We start from the raw sequence: 17,849 nt of genomic DNA, 5'->3' as shown, positions 1-17,849 counted from the left end.
ATGAAGGAATTTCTTTGCCCAAGGTCTCCTCATGGCCTACTTCTCATATTCCCATGTTATTAAGCTTCCATGTAATCCCTCCCTTTAAAATAGTTCATTTTGTGCATTGACTTTGTGACCAATCTTGAACACCTTACTTTGCCTTTCCATAAGTAATGTTATTCGCTACTGCAGTAGCCCATTCCTTTCCTGAACTTCCCTCCAAGGAACCACAATTAAATCTTCTCCTGCATCAAACAAGAGATGCCTCTAGGTCATTCTGGTTATTCACCCTAAGACTTACATAGTCAAGAACAAGAAGCAAACCACCACGAAGAGTTGCTGTGTCTGTGCCGTCAGAAGGCAATCTAGTCCTTTCTCTCAAGGGTTGATAAGCCTTATTCAGGGAATACATCATATTGTTATATCATCCAGGGAATACAATAAATTCATAGCAACATTTTCCAAACCAAGACTCTCTGGCCCATCTCTCGCCAGGAGTATAATAACAATAGCACATAGTTCTTCTACAGATAACTACCCACTAAGCCTTTCCATGTAAACATCTTCCTCAGGAAAGTTCCTTCTTCACTAGACACTGCTGTAGGTGACTGTGCAGAGATAAATTCTGTCCCTCGAAAGAAACTTTAGGGACCATTACGCTGGAGTCAGATTAGCCTTAAAACTGTGATTTTTTTTTTAATTACATGGACATTCTACCTGCAGTTAGGATATGGAAGGTCTCATTTTTTTTTTTTTTTGTACTCCTATTATCTCATAGTTTCAAAGTTTCTAGGGGACTTCTAGTCTTATAATATCACAATCTACTTCAGTCTTTACTTTTCTTTGTATATAAGTATCTATATTTCAATCAAAAGTTACAAGATATGTAAAGAAGATTTGATCAAGAAAATGTGATCCTGACTAATAATCAAGAGAAAAGTCAGTCAATAAAAATAGACAGCTCAAATGCTGGAATTACAAAATAAGACATACAAATATCACTGATAAATTTGTATGGGAATCTACAGGATATTATAAATATAATGAGCAAAGAAAAGTGACATTTCAAGAAAGATTTAAAGACTATAAAAGAAAACTAAAATAGAAATCTTGCAACTGAGATGTAAATATTTGAAATAAAATATTGACTAGATGTATTTAAGGACATACTAGACACAACCGAGAAAAAAAATCAATACACTTGAAGACAGAACATTAGAAATCATTCAAACTAAACCACAGATAAAAAGATTTAAAATAATGATTAGAGTGTAACAATATTAAGCAGTCAAACATATATTATCATCCTAGAGAGAAAGAAGAGAAAAAATGACAGAGAAAAAACATTAGCCAAGATAATGGCTGAAAATTTTCCAAAACTGATCATAAACATTAATTCAGACATCCAGGATGGCTAGTAAATATTAAATATAATAAATACAAAGAAAACCACACCCGGGAATACCATACTCAAATGACATAAAACCAAAATAAAGGAAAAGAAATTATATGGGAGAAGAACCTAAGATAGCAGCAGAGGAAGATCCTGGACTCACTCCCTCCCATGGCCACACAAAATCTGCAGTTGTGTATGTATCATTTCCCTCTGAAAAAGATCTGAAGACTAGATGAACAAGTTCTCTGCTATAAAGAATAAAAGAACCATATTGAGAGGGGTAGGAGAGGCAGAGACACAATCTTAGCAAAAGACCTCACCCCCCAGCCCTATGATACACAATAGGGAGGGATCTCACCAGCCCAGTACTTCTCCCAGAGAAGCAAGGGATTAGTTCCCCACATCAGGCACCTCAGTTCTTGGGAGAGGACACGTGAGATGAGCTCCCAAAAATGCCTTGCTTACAAAACCAATGGGGCTGTTATCCAAGGGACCTAAAGTACTATAGGAAACTGAGATTCTCCCTTTAAAGAGCTCACATGCAGTCTCACTTGCCCCAGGATCCAGTGCAAAAGCACCAATTTGAAAAGTGCCTAGACTGTATGTGAAGGAAATACATTTTCTGATCCAGAGGCATCTGCTAGAGAGACAGGGACAGTTGGGGTTCCCTCCAAAGACAGAGCCACTGGCAGATGCCATCTCCATACTCCCACCTACCCTGCTAGCACAATTGGGCACACAGGCTGCAGCGCACTCCTGCTGCCTCATTGGGACAAGCAGAGGCGAGGAGCCGTGGTACTGTCCCACTGCCTTGCTGAAGCTAGAAAGCATGGATATTGCAGTGATCCTCAGCTCCCTGGCGAGGACAGAGGAGTGCCAGTGGTCATGACATTCTCCTGCCCTCAACCTGGGGCCTGCAGGTGTGTGTAAACAGGGTACTCTTCTGTATCATTTCTGGAGACTGAGTGCACTCCTAATCAAGACATTTCAGAAAGACATAGTGTCTTTCTAAAGCCAGTGAGCGTGCCCCACCCTTACACTCTCCAGCTGCACTGCTAAAGCCAGTGGGTACACACAAACCACAGAGCGTGGCCACGGGGGCTTGTGTTCCCGAGCTGATTCCAGGACTTACTCTAAAGCCGCAATAATTAAGACAATTTGCCCATACCCATTTGGATATGGATAGAAAAATAGATCAGTGTGCTAGAATTGGCTCCACAATTAGAGCCACATACATATGGTTAATTGATTTCAACAAAACTTCCAAGATATTGAGGAAAAAAATGTATTTTCAACAAATAGTGTTAAAATAAGTAGATATTCATATGGAAAAAAAATAAGAGCCCCACCCCTACCTCATCCTATATACCAAAATTAATTTCAAATGGATCAAAGACCTAACGGTGGAGACTAAAAATATAACATATACAGAAGAAAATCATTACAAAATTATCTTTGTTAAGAAATTGCAAGGATTTCTTAGACAAAAACTAACCACATTGATAAAATAAACTTTATCAAAATGTAAAACTTTTGCTCTTCAAAAGACAAAACACAGATTGAGAGAAAACATTCTAATACATATGTATGGCAAAGAACTTGTATCCAAATATATATATATATATATTTTTAAAGATTTTATTTATTTATTCATGAGAGAGAGAGGCAGAGACTTAGGCAGAGGGAGAAGCAGGCTCCCTGTGGGAGATCCTGATGAGGGACTCGATCCCAGGACTCTGGGATCATGACCTGAGCCAAAGGCAGATGCTCAACCACTGAACCACCTAAGCATCCCCTAAAAATATTTTTTTAAAAACCTCCTAGAACTCAATAATGAAGAATGAATAACTCATTTAAAAAAATGAGCAAAAGATTTGAACAGATACTGCACAAAAAAAATATTCCAGGGGCCAACAAGCATATTAAAAGATGCTCAAAATCATTAGTCGTTGGAGATATGCAAATTCAAACAACCAGTGGAAAAAGGCTTCAGTCACACTAAAATAGCCAAAAATGGAAAGACTGACAACACCAAGCGCTAGAGCAGACATGGAATAATCTTCTGAGAAGCACAGGACATGATACAATCCCTTTGGAAAACAGGTAAAAGATAAACTGAGGCATATTAAACTTTTTAAGGGTTTATTTAAGCAAAAATCAACTGAAATTGGGCAGTGCCAAAGCAGAAGTGGTTAGGAGTGCTCTACCAAAGGAGCTCCTGGAGAAATTTTATAGAGAACAGGCAAAGGCAAAATAAGGCAATTACTGATTGGCTATAGTTCAAAGCCTTGTTGGCTATTTGTGATCGGTTGTCCTTAGTTTTCAATTTCGTAGCCTTGAGATATTTATAGGCTAAGGTTTTGGGTTGCCACTGCAGCAATGGAGCCACCTCAGTCTAATGTCCTCCTAATTAATTATTCTAATAATGACTAACCATTTTCTTAAAGAAACAAAAAGATGTTCACACAAAAAATTATATAGGTATATTTGTAGCAGCTTTATTCACAATAGCCCAACACCGGGAATACCCCATGTGACCATCAATTGGTGAATGGCAAAACAAAACTAATAACAAATAAAAAGGAATAACCTATTAATTCACAGAATAGCAAGGATGTATCCCAAAAGCATTACATAGAGTAAATAAAGATGGAAACAAGAGAACTATGTACTTATATGACTATACTATATGACTTAATTTTTATGAAGATGTAGAAGAAGCAACACTAAGCTATGAAAATAGTAATTCAATCACCTCAGAATAAAGGATAGAGAGTATGGGAATTGCCTATAAAGGAGAGTATTGGGGACATTTTGGGATGATGGAAATAGTGTATCTCAAATAAGGTGCCTGTAACACGGGCATATTCATTTGTCAAAAGTCATCCAACTGTGTTTCTTACAATATGTGCATTTTATAGTGAGTAAATTATATTTTAATAAAGTGGTTGAAAATTAGAGAGAAAGAGAATAATAACTAGATATTTTGTTTGCACAAATAGACCCCAGGTTGATTTCCAGATGTGCATCTCTAAACTCTTCAGTCCTTTTGTCTGGGGTCCTTATTATTCTCCAATACTCTGGAAAGGCAATTTCCCATTCAAAGAGTGAACTGGGGAAAACTACTCTAATTGATTTGATCAACAAACCCAAACCCACCTCTATTTAAAGAGAAACCAATTTGAACATTCTATAACTGCATGCAGATCCTGCCTTGCTTGAAGGGGTCTGCCTAGCAATGCCATAACACATAACTCTGTTTCAAATGAGATTGTGGTTACTGAGGCAGAGCAGAAACATTTGCTATGCTTATTTGCATTAACCAATAGTCAGACTGGCCTTGGGGCTCAAAGCTATTTGTGGAAGGCTCTGTGGTCTACTGAGCTGATGAAATGTAGAGGTATGGGCAAAGGGAAGGTGTGAAAAAACAAAGTCGGCATATGTAAGGCAGGATTTTCCTCTCTAGCTTTTTTCCTTTTTGTTCTTTCTTTTTCATTATTTTCACAATGCTACTGAAGAAGTTATATGTACACATGATGAAAATCAGAAAAATAAATCAATAGTGCAGAAGACTACACAGAGAAAAGTAACTACCCCTCCTGCATACACCACTTGCCCCTAGGCCTTCTCTATCTAGAGGCAAAACCTATTACTATTTTCACATATAAAGTTTCAGAAATAGTCGATGTATCTATATTTGCTTAAAAATGTAGCAAACATCATGAAAAGCATGAATTCCTGGGGCCAGGCTGCCTGAATGAGCATCCTAGGCCTATTGTTTCCTACTTGGCGATCTCACTCAAGGCGTGGTCTCATTTCCTTCATTTGTAAAACGTGCCAAATAATCACACCAACTTTATGGGGTGTGATTAGTATTCAGCAAGGCAATCAACAGTGGGTGGTCCCCCAGGATAATGCATATCCCATGTCTTGCTTTTGCCACTTAATGAAGTGCTATGGATGCTTACAGGTCAAGCCATGTAGAGCGTCTCAGCGCTTCTGACCTGCTTCTCTTCTTTCCATTTCACTATTCCTTGTCACATCTTTTTTCTCTCCTCCAGGTTGACCACCAGTAGTTTGAGTTGATCTGTCAGCCTTTTTGTTTCATATTGTCAGTAGGTTAACTTTTCCTATCATAAAGCTTTTGATTTTCTTCTGCTGATACTTGTCCTGGCTTCTGTCACTAATATCTGAAACATTCAAAGTATTTTCTTGCCCTTGCCAGAGAGTTACTACTGAGAGAATTTGCAAACCAGGTTCAGACGGTGTGTCAGGATCCAGTTTTTTCTCAAGCTACTTTTCACTTCTTTCAAATATGATATGTACGTGCTCTTAATGCACATAGTCTGAGAGGCTAAATCAGCAGCCTTCTCCTCTATAATATTTGTACTTTTTTACCTAGACATTCCTTAAGTGCAGTATTCTAGTCCTTGGAACATTTCTGCTAATAGTAAGTAACAGATGCTTATAATATGGCTAGTTTCAAACCAACCATTTGGAAACAGATATAGCCAGAAGCACTATGCTTACTGTTGGACAGATAAACCAGGGTTCTCTGGGGACCAAGGCTGAGGCTGGAGATTCTTGAACTACAGCTCTTCATTTAAGGAAAATAGGTCACCATTTTTATGCATTTATTATTATTCTTTAGGCTGGAAGAAGATGCCATTATGGAGAAAAGGCATGGTCTTCATTAACATAGGACCAAAAAGGGCAGGCTCAATGTTAATAACCCTTACCCTTCACAATAAAAGATGAAGTTAGAATCCTAGTGGTGCTTCCATATTAACTTCTTACCCAGGAAATTGGAAAATAAAGGCTAAGCACTATAACCTAAGCTTTACAATGTTGCCTTAAGACTGCTTTCTTGTAGGTAAAATAAAGAGAATAATGGTATCTACCCTCATAGGGCTTCTGTGAAAAGTAAAAGTTAGAGCATCCCAAGCACACAGAAAAAAAAATCACTAAGTACTAGCTATGATCATAAATGTTTGCCAACAGAATCTTCCAGTGATGAGGATTTATCTATTGATCACCTAGGAAAGGAATGAAATGGAGACCTCGGTGTCTAAGTAAAGCTTGGGATGAGGGGCCCCGAAAAGGCGGACTCAATATGAAACAAGCAGGCTGAGCAATAAGTCAGCTGTGATGAAATCAAGACCAGGGAGCAGGTGGGAGCCTCAGGAGAGTCTCCATATTTAGAGGTAGAGCAACCTGGACAGAGTTTCTGGATTACTATCCAATGAAGTAGGTTGAATGGGGTTGCACACCTTGAGATTAAGTGAATCCCTCAAATTTATGTGGGCAAATCAGTGGCTAAACAGGCTGAGGATTCAGCCCTCCTTTCTTAAGACAAGACCCATTTATCAAACCCAGCAAGGTTCAAGGAGTGGAGTACAGTGGAGGCGATGCTCTTTATTTGGGAGAATGTCAAGGATCAATCTCTCCCTTCATAATGGAGTGAAGGGGAAATGCATTGAGTTGATCCTCTTTCAGGGCTGTGGCCTGCATCTCCTTGCTTGGCAGCCAACCAGCCTCACAGGGCCTGGGTAGGAAAGGGGTAATAAGCCCTCCCCCTCCCCCGTATGTGGAATCATATATTGGAAAGGGGACAGTGGCAGACGACTTTATACCTTTCTCATACACCCGCCCAAAACTTTGCTTATAATTTTTGCAGCCGATCCATTTTTTTGTTCTGTTTTGGTTTTTGGTTTGTGTTTTTTCTTTTTTTTTTTTTTCCAACTGATCCATTTTTTCCTTAACTCTTAGTATGCATCTTTTTTTTTAACTATCAATAATAAGCTCCTGTTTTAAAGATAATGCTTTGATACTCACATATGTTTATATACTGTACATTATTCTTACTTAAACTTATTATTTCTGTAAACTGGAACTGTTCATGCTTGTTATGACTAAACAAACTAGGAAAATAAAATAAAATAAAATAAAATAAAATAAAATAAAATAAAATAAAATAAAATAAAATAAATAAAATAAAATAAAATAAAATAAAATAAAATTAAAATAAAATAAAATAAAATAAAATAAAATAAAATAAAATAAAATAAAATAAAATAAAATAAAAAACAAACTAGGTATATAGGCACCTCCATTAGAGTAGAATTTTTTTTACGATTGCATTTATTTGAGAGAAAGAGCAGGAGAAAAGGGAGGGGGAGAAGCAGACCCCCCACTGAGAAGGGAGCCCAATGCAGGGCTCTATCCCTGGACCCTGGGTTCATGACCTGAGCCAAAGGCATATGTTTAACTGACCGAGCCACCCAGGTGCCCTTAGAGTAGATTTTTGTGTTATGTTCTTGGGCTTCAATCTCCTCACCTCCAATTGTGGGGCATTAGTCTCTACGACTCTTCAAGGTCAAAGCCCTGTAATAAATCCAGAGATACACAGATGATAGGTTGATAGATCAATAGATAGGTAATATAGATGATAGATGGGTAGGATCCTTGTGATTCTACTTCTCCTCCTCTCATCAAATCCTAAACTCCTTTCCTGTCTTTTATTTTGTATGTTGTTCTCCACCTTATCAAATTCAACTAGGCTCCTTAAGGGCAGAAGGATGCATATATGAAGACTAAATACCTAAATACTTAACACAATTCTGGCACATAGGAAACTGAACCAATGTGTCCTATTGTTAACTGTGTGATGCTTTTTCTTATTACATTTAAATGCATCAACTCCCAGGCAGGTCTTCCTAACCTTGTGGAACATTTCATCTTTTAAAACCTAGTAATTATAGTAGTAGTAGTAGTAATAGTAATGTGTACTTATATGGAGCCCACTAAATGCCACACACTTACATACATTACCTAACTGAGTCTTCACAACAACCCCACGCAGGTCACACCAAGCAGGCTAGCTCTCAAGTCTGTATTCTTAACCGCCCTGCTATCCTGCCTTTTAACGCAATGGTTTATTATATATAGATTTTATACTCCCTAAGATGACGCTAATCAAAATTTCTAGTGAATGAAACTTCTATTTTTAGGGCTTATCTTTTTGAGTCAGTCAAGGTCCCAACAGGAAACAGATGGAACACTCAAAATAGGATAACTGCAGAGGATGTATTTACAAAGGGAATGTTCCCATAATGAAGGTGTAGGGGAACAAGGAATGGTATTTTAACCAGCGCCTTAAGAGCAGCTGAGTCCTTATCATTTGATCTGTAGAAACTAAGGGAGGCCAGTTTCTGGAAGTAAGAGGGAGAAAGAATTGCAAAGTGAGCCACTGTGGGAAGTCAAGGTCACAGCCAGTTTGAGATGACATTGAGGCAAGGACCAGAGAAAGAAATACTATGACTTTTCTCTCCCCTTTCCAATCTTTTCTTGGGGTTTCTCCACTGGTAAAACTCAGATGAAAGTCAGACCGGTAGCAGGGGTCCGTTGATGTGGCCTGTACAGATGAGCCTGGTATAATCAGAGAGCAGGGTGGAGAAGGGTGAGAGGACTGGGAGCATGAGGAAATATTCTAGCACAAGTCCACTTTGAAATGTTACCAAATAAAAGGCATGGGGCAGCCCACATGCTCATCACCATCTTCCTCCCTGGGATGTCAAATATTTGCTTTCAAAGAAGATAAAACCTATAAATTGGGTAGCAGTACAAGTTCTCTGCCAAACAATTAAGCTATATCTAATATATGTAAACTTAATTTTAAAATTTCTCCTTCATCATAGATGAATCTCTGCATAATTTCCAAGATACTACCACATGCTTGCGATTCAGTTCTGCTCCAAGTTCATCCTGATGACAGCTGGTTTTTCCTATGGCTTAACTGTGTCTTTAAAAGCAAATCTCCAGATAACCATGTCACACAGAATAAAGAAAGCATTTCCTTTTTCCCCTCACACTGCAACCCTTTGCTTTCTGATATTGGACACATGCCATGCATTTTGCATTAGCTCTGTGGCAAATGTCTAGTGTTACAATCCAAGCACCAGTGCTCATTAGCCTTTTTAGGAGCTTGGAGACCAGAGTTGGAAAGGTACAACTTGGAGAAATAATTCTCAGTGAGCAAGTAGCAATTTGCCAAGCGGCCAAAAACAAAAACAAAAAAACAAAAACAAAAACAAAAAACAAAAAAAAACCCAAAAAACTGAGGAAGGGGGAAGAGGAAACCCAGACAAAGTTGTCTGAGTTAATGAACCAGAGTCTGAACCCATGACAGCAAAGGAAAAATAAAAATAGGCAAAGAACTCCCGCACAGCACTTGCTGTAAAGAATAAAGAAAGGATGCCATGAGTAGGGTTCTGTGAGCTCTTTCTTGTAAATCCACTGATGCTTTAACACCTATGTTGACAGAGAAAGGGCCAAGTGACTGGGGGGTGAACCTGGACCATCCTGACAGATGGAGGGGAGGGCAGACCATCAGGAAGCCATATCATGTTGCGAGAGGGCTGGATGCCCAGCCTGGACACCAAAGCCTCTGCCCACCCTGGGCAGAAACACCTCCAATTGGAAGGATAGGACATAGCTAATGCCAGTCTCTATTGAAAGACCAACCCATATCTGCTCTAGTCCCACCCTCGTTCAACACACATACATATAATCATGAACACGCCAGGCACACACATCTCATCTCTTAGGACTTTACTTATATCTTTCACGCTTGCACAAATATTAAAAAGTTACATTTTAGCTGAAGCCAAATAGTTATTACAGAATATTGTATGAATGATGAAACAACCAAGCCTTCTGGGACTCTTTGTCTTTATCTGGCATGATAGAGCCTGAGGAATATTTAAGAGTCTTGCCAAGAATCCACTACAATTCTAATCACAACTTCCAATGTGTGGGTGATTTTTCTCACACCACCAAGTGATACTTGGACACCAGCAGTGTCCTACAATTCAACTCAATTCTAACACTCTTCCTGGAGGTAGTGTCAGATTCTAAGGGTTGGGGCTCAGTCAGATTTATTGTTATAAATTGCAATGTAAAATCCACAAAAGCAAGAAAGAGCTTTTTAATCATAGAAGGCTATAGACAAGCTGGAAACTCATCTTACTCACTATTGATGTTTTTCCTGTTCTTAAAAAGATGTGAAATTCCAAAGTTTTCCCAATCTGTTTAAGGAAGCAAATGGTTGATATAATGATAATCTAGATGGGTCTGTTGGTATGAAGAGCCTCTATGGGAATTCTTTTTTTTTTTAAGATTTTATTTATTTATTCATGATAGACACACACACACACACAGAGAGAGAGAGAGAGAGAGAGAGAGAGGCAGAGACACAGTCAGAGGGAGAAGCAGGCTCCATGCAGAAGCCCGATGTGGGACTCGATCCTGGGACTCCAGGATCATGCCTTGGGCCAAAGGCAGGCGCTGAACCACTGAGCCACCCAGGGATCCCCCTATGGAAATTCTTTTAAAAAAAAATAGTATCATCTCATGAAACAAGAAAGTGGAGCCTTACAGCTCTATAATGAGAACCTTCATCAAAAAGCTAGGTATGTTCTAAAAATTTTTTTTTAATTATAAATAAAGAGCTATGTATCCTCTCCCCTTCCAGGGGCAGGGAAAAGAATTGGGAGCAACATCTAGTTCTATAGTAAGTTTAACAGAGTGCTGTCTTGGTCTCATTTTTATAGTTGGGTGGTCAGCTGCTGTGGCAATAGCTTACAGGTGCCATCACTGGTCTGCAGCTCACCTTTTGAGGGTTGGAGTGCTGGCTTGGGAGCCAACCCTTGGCAGCTTCTCCCCCTCCTGCCATGTATCCCCTGACTTCTCCAAGCCCTAGGCTCGATATGGTGCACTTCCATGCTAAAGGCACCAGCTTCTCCCACATGATGGTTAGAGATGGTGAACTTCAGATGTGGGTTCCACTTTGTTCTTGTGGATTCTAGCTGGCCCTTGAAGACAATAATTTGTTCTTGCTCTTCCCAACTTCATCCAGATGCCCTCTCCACTGCAGCCCAGCTAATACATAATCACTTCGGGCCCAATCCCTGGCATGAAAGGAATAGCCTTACATAGACTTATCCCACCATTTCATCAGGCTTGATCAAACCCCAACTGAGACACTAGACATACTTAGATTTGACAATTAAAGGTACCTTGATTCCTTCCAGTTTAGAAATAAACTCTGGGCAGATAATTCAGTTCAAAGTTCAAGATTGTCTCTTGACTGTCAAGGTATTTCCTTCTCATCAAAGTGAAACCAGAATGCAAGGCACAAGTAATGCACCCACACTGGCACCTCGCTGGTGCAAATTATGGGTCCCTAACACTACTCTAGGCCTCTCGGCATCAATGTATCTACTCACCCTAGAGCACGTGGGACATTTGGATAAGCACACAGAACACTTAGGGAACTGAGCATGTGACCCACAACCCTCTCTAAACCCTTCCTTCTGTCAATTTTGCTCTCTCTTCCTGTGCTTGTTGGCCTCAGCAGCTTGCCAGAAAAGAGACCTTGGGGGAACAGCAGCCCTGATGTCCTCAGAGTGTGCTAACTTACCTGGCTGGCTGCTTTATCTCTAATTTTAGGGAAACTGACATCACAGGACTCACTCTCCTCCCTCCCATCTTTACAGATCCTTCTACAAGCGCAGGAAGCTGATGACCTTCCTTTTATTAGTGGAGAAAAGAACACTTCTGTTTCATCATATACTTTTCCTTCTCCTCTTATATTCTATGACTTCTATAAAAACTCTATTATCTGAGTCAGTCAGGCTTGGTTCTTATTAGAAGAGGGACGCTTTTGGAATTTAGAAAACCCCCTTCCCTCTCAATAGAGCCTCTCTCTGAAGACACTGTCTCACTGGGACCTATAAAATGCCAATTTAAAACTAGAGTTGAACAATAAGCCCTTTGTTCTAGGCTTCCGTGAAGCAAATAAATAAATAATTGCCTCTGAATCGATGTCATTTAGGTCCTGGGGACAATATAGAAAAAAATACATCAGTATAATATCTCAATATTATTCTAGCATTATACTTTTCAACATTTAATTATCCTATGTAATAGTTTATGATGATTAAAGGTGGAAGTGAAGTAATGAATTCGTATATCCATAGATGCTTAAAAATTGAAAAAAGACCACAAAGTTGGGTGGTTGACTATATATGCTTCTGACAGGAAATGCATTTGGCTATTCACGAGAGAGACTGGAAATGCAAAAGGCTATAAAAGATGGAAGTTTTGTGGGTTTTTTGTTTTGTTTTGTTTTTCAGGGTACAAACAAGAGAAGGTAGGCGGTCCAAGCTGATAAGGCCCTTAGGAACTGAGGTTGTCTCTGTCCTTTTGTTCCACCACACTAAGTGTGCCTCCTTCATCCTCAAGGTCATACCATCATTCTAAGTACAGCTGGAACTACCGCCAACACATCTGCATTTCAGGCAGGAAGCCAGAAGAGAGACAGGAAGGACAAAAAGACTTTGTCAAAAGTTCCATCTGATGATTGCTCCTTATTGATCACACTTATCTGCAAGGGAAGCAGGGAAATGTAATTTTTCATCTCAAACAATAATCCCAGATCCTGTCAGTAAGAAAGAATAGAAAGGATACTGGCTAAGTGCTGAGCCATCACTGCTATAACACACCTCTACCAAATGGTCATCCAGCTCTGGATGATCCCCTCCCATGACAGGAAAATTCGCCACAACCAAAAGCAAACCAATTTAAGAGCCCGCTGCCTTTTTCCTATGTCTACCTGAAATCTGCTTTCATGATGCTCTCACCTAGTCACTAACTCTGCCCATGGCACAGATGAGAACAAATAGTATTCTTCTTCTTCTTCTACATTTGCCTGTCAGTTGCCTGAAGACACACATTTTTCCAAAACTTCATATTGCTGTCCTTGTTATTTTGTTTTATCGCATTTGTTTCACCAGACTCCATCTGAAAAAGCCTAGATTAATCCTGCTCTGGATTTACCTTCGTTTGCAAGTTTCTCTTAAGGTATAATCTCAAGTGTGAACATGACACATTCAATCTATCAACAAGCTATCTGTTATCCCAGATCTAAGAAAGTGATTGAAGGTTAGTTAGGATATTGAGTCATAATTAACAAGTCTGTACGGCAATAGTGACCTTAATCCAGAACAGTTTCTGTAAAATTGGGATGCACTGACTCTACCTTTGCATTTTAGCATAAATGGTCATTTAGTCTCCTGAAGTGTGGAACTAGCTATAAATATACAGACAGATACAAATGAACAACACTCCATAGCTACAGCATAGTTACATTACCAAGAATATAATCCCATGTCTTAGAATAAGAATAATATGAATAGAAAGGCCAGAAAAAACTCTCTGTCAAACTATTTTTACCACCAGCTCTGTACCTCCCACTCTGGCTTAGTCCTCCCTTCCCCAAGCCTGGACCAGACTCTCATTTTGCCATATGCTGCCTGGAGTTTGAGCAGTACACTTATTTCTATATGACATGGAAATGGCACTCGAGAGGAACTAAGTGCCTCTGACTTACACGACTGAGTGAGAATTTGGAGGGAAAGGGCCCCCAGATGCAGATGGAAGAGGCGCACACATGCGGCTCAGCTGTAATTGCTGGAAGGCTGGGTTTGCTGAGGAATAAAGATGCTGACAATAGATACCCACATAAAAACCAGGAATGTTAGACCTACCCAGCTTTTCATCTCACTGAAGAGACAAAGTGGGATAATATTCTCTACCATATGGCTGCCATTGATCATTCTTCCAGAAAAACCCAGCCAGTCCCATAAATCTAAGTCATCAGAGAGAACAGCAACTCTATCTGTCTCAGGTCACCTGTAGTCCCCTGGCCACCTGAGGGAGGGGTTGGCATTGCTTGTTCATATTATAAGGAAAGTGAGGTGTTCATCAAACCACTCAGAGACAATAAAGAAGGTCTTGCCTATCAGGAAACCAAGCCACAGATCCATATGTTGAAAATTTTGTACATTAAGCATGCCCCAGATGCTCAGAAGACATTTGAGTCTTCATATCAAAGAAATCTGCCTGTTGAGGCTATAATGCTTCCTATGAGTTATCACTGGTTTCCCTGGTGGTTTTGCCCACAGAATCTTGGGATTTTCTATTGACTCCAAACTATTTAATTTGCTGCAAGCTACATAAGCAAATTTGTAAGCTAGAGTCCACATTAAGCATTTGAAATATTAAAATCAATAAGACATGATCCCTGTCCTCATGAAATTCACAATCTAGTGGCAGTGAAAAGACAGAGAAATGACATTTGAATATGATAATGTTATTTTAATTTCAAATCACAAACTAAGATAAGCCAGGAAAAAAAAGAATATTGTGTGTCATGAGAGGGACTTAATTTATTGACAACAAAACTAGATGCACCTAGTTTCTGCCACAGGTGGATAATACAGGTACTTAAAAAATATCATCAGGACTTTGGCAATGCCCTGGACTCTTCAATTTTGTTTTTATTCTTACACTTGATCTCTTTCCAAGATGTCAGCAATGACCCCTCAACAGCACCTGATGATATGAGTCTTATTACCCTCAGCTTTTGAAGAAGAAAAAGCTTCTTAAATGATTCCAACAAATATCCCAGAAAAGGGTTGTGGTAAACTAGCTTAGTTCACATGTTCTGACCAACCTCCGCAAAGGGGGAGGGGTTTGGAGAGACTGCTTCACCTGCGCTACATGGTAGGGAGGAGTCCCTAAATGAGAAGAGCTGTTCCAACACCAGAAGAAGAAATAGACAACTCAACGGACCAAGGCAAGAGAGGATCTTCACACATGCAATCAGATGGAATAAGAATTATGCAAAATAGAAATGCAACCGTACGAAAAATAAAACTAGAGTGCAGAGTATATGAGCTTTGGACGAGCAAGGCTGGATTCACACTGCCAGCGCTGTGACCTTAAGAATGTTACTTCAACTCTCAATTTCCATTTTCCGTGCTGTAAAATGAAGACAATAATCTTATCTGAACTATAGAGTAGTTTGACATATAAGTAGGTACTCCACATAAAATGCTTAGCTCACAGCCTATACAAGGAGAAGTGCTCTTATTCTTATACTTATTGTACATCTCCATCATCATCATCATCAATTATTATTATTATTATTATTATTGTCATTATTTTAAGAGAAAGGAGGAGACTAGGGGCAGAGAAGGGGTAAGAGTTTAGGATAGGCCTGATTTTCTGTGTTGATTAGGGTGGTTTTGGTGTTAATGGACTGAGGCTGGGACCAGACTTTGTGCTGGTTAAGAGACTCTAACTCACTGTATGTCTTGCACTTTGATAACCTAGAGAACCATGAGATGCTCAACACAGGAGGCTGCATCAGAATAGCCTTCAGGACCTCACTATGAGGCCAAAGGACAGAGGCTTGTAGCCCAGTGGCTGCTGGTGGGTACAGGTGTTCCCCCAGCCCAATGGTCCACTTCCCAATCCACAATCTGTGTGTTTTGCCTCAGCAGTGAGAAGACAGGTTCTTCCTGTCTTGATAAACTACTGTCTTGCCACTCACCTCTACCCACCTGCCATCATTGGCACTAACTTTAATGATCACTGTTGGATACCTTTACCTATTCCATGTGTCCCTTACCAGTTTGGGTGACCTTTTTCTTCCTACTGCCATCACCTCTGGCTCTTCAATGTACTGCCCCAGGCTCCTGATGCTGCCTTGTGCTTTCTTACATAGAGCAGAAATTGCCCAGGAATTCATATTTCCCAGGGAAGCCTTTAGACAATGATGAATGGCAACTGTAACAAGATGCCAGAGTCCCAGGCAGGTGAGGCTGAAGCTACCCATCTCAGGACTGTGCCTGAAGCTACACCCTGCGTAGCTTCTGGGACTTCCCTTTCTCGCTTTTCCTGCTTCTCCATCACATTCTTCTGGACTTACTGCCTTAATGAATCAGGATCTACTTCGGGGACTTGACCTAAGAAAATTGCTGACCATCCTACCCCTGGGTAATATTCAGCAATTTGGAAAGCTTTACATGCTGCCCTCTGTCACAGGGGTTTCTTAAGTAACCATAACCAAGGATTTATTGGAAGCTATAGATCTATGGATTCTGCCCAGAGTGGGGGGGGGGGGCATTTACATGCAATATTTCCCATAATTTCATAGGGTTCCTGAGCTCCCTGAAATCTACCCATGGACCTCAGTTTCCAAAACATTGACTTTGACACACAATTTAAGAACAAAAATATAAGATACCCAAATGCCAGAGGGATTAAGAAAACACATACTTAGTGTTTTTCCCTCTTCTCACATTAATTCTGTATTCTATCTCCTGTCTTGCTTTACTTTTTCTTAATTTCCTCAAGTGGGGCAATTGTACTGGATATGTTTCATTTACCCTTTAGAGCACTTTGCCCCACCTTCTCTGTGCGTCAGTAATTGACCAGGTGGGCTGCTTTGCCCTCCAGCTTTCCATTTGGCCAACAGGAATAATCATCAGGAGGTTGGAGGGAGCAGAGAGGGGAAAGTCTGAGATTTCCTTTCCCTGCTGCCTCCTGCAAAGTAACCACAGGCAGTACTCTCTGACCCAAGCTCGGAGCTCCATATCGTGGGACCCTGTTCACAGGACCCTTCTGCTCTACATTCTGGAAGCCACTCCCTCCTTGAACCTTAAGGTTTAGGATGCTAAAGGTTTAATAATTTTAAATTCCTGGAGTACCGCACTGTCTCCTGTGGTTTCTCTACTGCTAACAGGACTTTGTAAATAGCCCTTTTATTAAATTCACCTTAATTTACTCCATTTGAGTGCCAGCTGTCTCCAGATAATGTTTTAATTGGTGCATAATAATTCATCAAAAGGCATGACTATTTCTCCTTTGTGAGGCTGGATGGAGGTAAGGACTGGGCTAGAGCTCAGATTAAGACTAGAGCTAGGATAGCTGACACTGCTGCATGATACACAGAAAAGTTTTTAAAAGAGAGAATCCTGAGAGTTCTCACCACAAGGAAAAATATTTTTTCTTTTTCTTTTTTTTTTCATCCTTTCATTTTAATTGATGTCGGCTGAACTTACCATGGTCATCATTCCACGGCAAATGTAAATCAAATCGTCATGGTGTTGTCTTAAACTTATATGGTGGGAAAAAAAAAAACTTATATGGTGATATATGTCAATTATTTCTCAATAAAATTGGGAAAAAAGATTAGAGTAGAAGAGATAGTAGCTATAAAGATGTGCCCTCTTGTTCTTCTTTCTCAGCTAGAAATTGCAAGTTCAGACAGTAGCCAGGATGAATTTTGTCTTCTTCCATCACCTACCAGCTCTGCGTGACTATTGAGTACTTAACACAATGGGTAGTGATTTGCTGAAACTGAAAAATCCGACCAAATATTAAAGTGAAGAATGGGGGATTCCTGGGTGGCGCAGCGGTTTGGCGCCTGCCTTTGGCCCAGGGCGCGATCCTGGAGACCCGGGATCGAATCCCACATCAGGCTCCTGGTGCATGGAGCCTGCTTCTCCTTCTGCCTATGTCTCTGCCTCTCTCTCTCTGTGACTATCATAAATAAATAAAT

General features: G+C 40.0%; 2 long non-coding RNA genes across 2 annotated transcripts in view; one reads left to right on the top strand and one right to left on the bottom strand.

The window, feature by feature from the left end:
• Positions 1-9,112, top strand: part of LOC102154919 — a 38,138-nt gene extending 29,026 nt beyond the window's left edge. The window contains exon 12 of the long non-coding RNA XR_005374248.1: positions 9,076-9,112. This is a non-coding gene — a long non-coding RNA (uncharacterized LOC102154919). The remainder of the gene's footprint in view (positions 1-9,075) is intronic.
• The window catches only part of LOC111091177, a 46,784-nt gene that overhangs the window by 11,811 nt on the left and 17,124 nt on the right, over positions 1-17,849 (bottom strand). The gene's annotated exons all lie outside the window — the stretch shown is intronic.

The sequence above is a fragment of the Canis lupus genome, chromosome 19 (genome assembly GCF_011100685.1).
Source record: "Canis lupus familiaris isolate Mischka breed German Shepherd chromosome 19, alternate assembly UU_Cfam_GSD_1.0, whole genome shotgun sequence".
NCBI classification, from domain to species: Eukaryota; Metazoa; Chordata; class Mammalia; order Carnivora; family Canidae; genus Canis; species Canis lupus.
The sequence above is the reverse complement of the archived record's forward strand: the minus strand, read 5'-3'. Positions and strand labels throughout refer to the sequence as shown.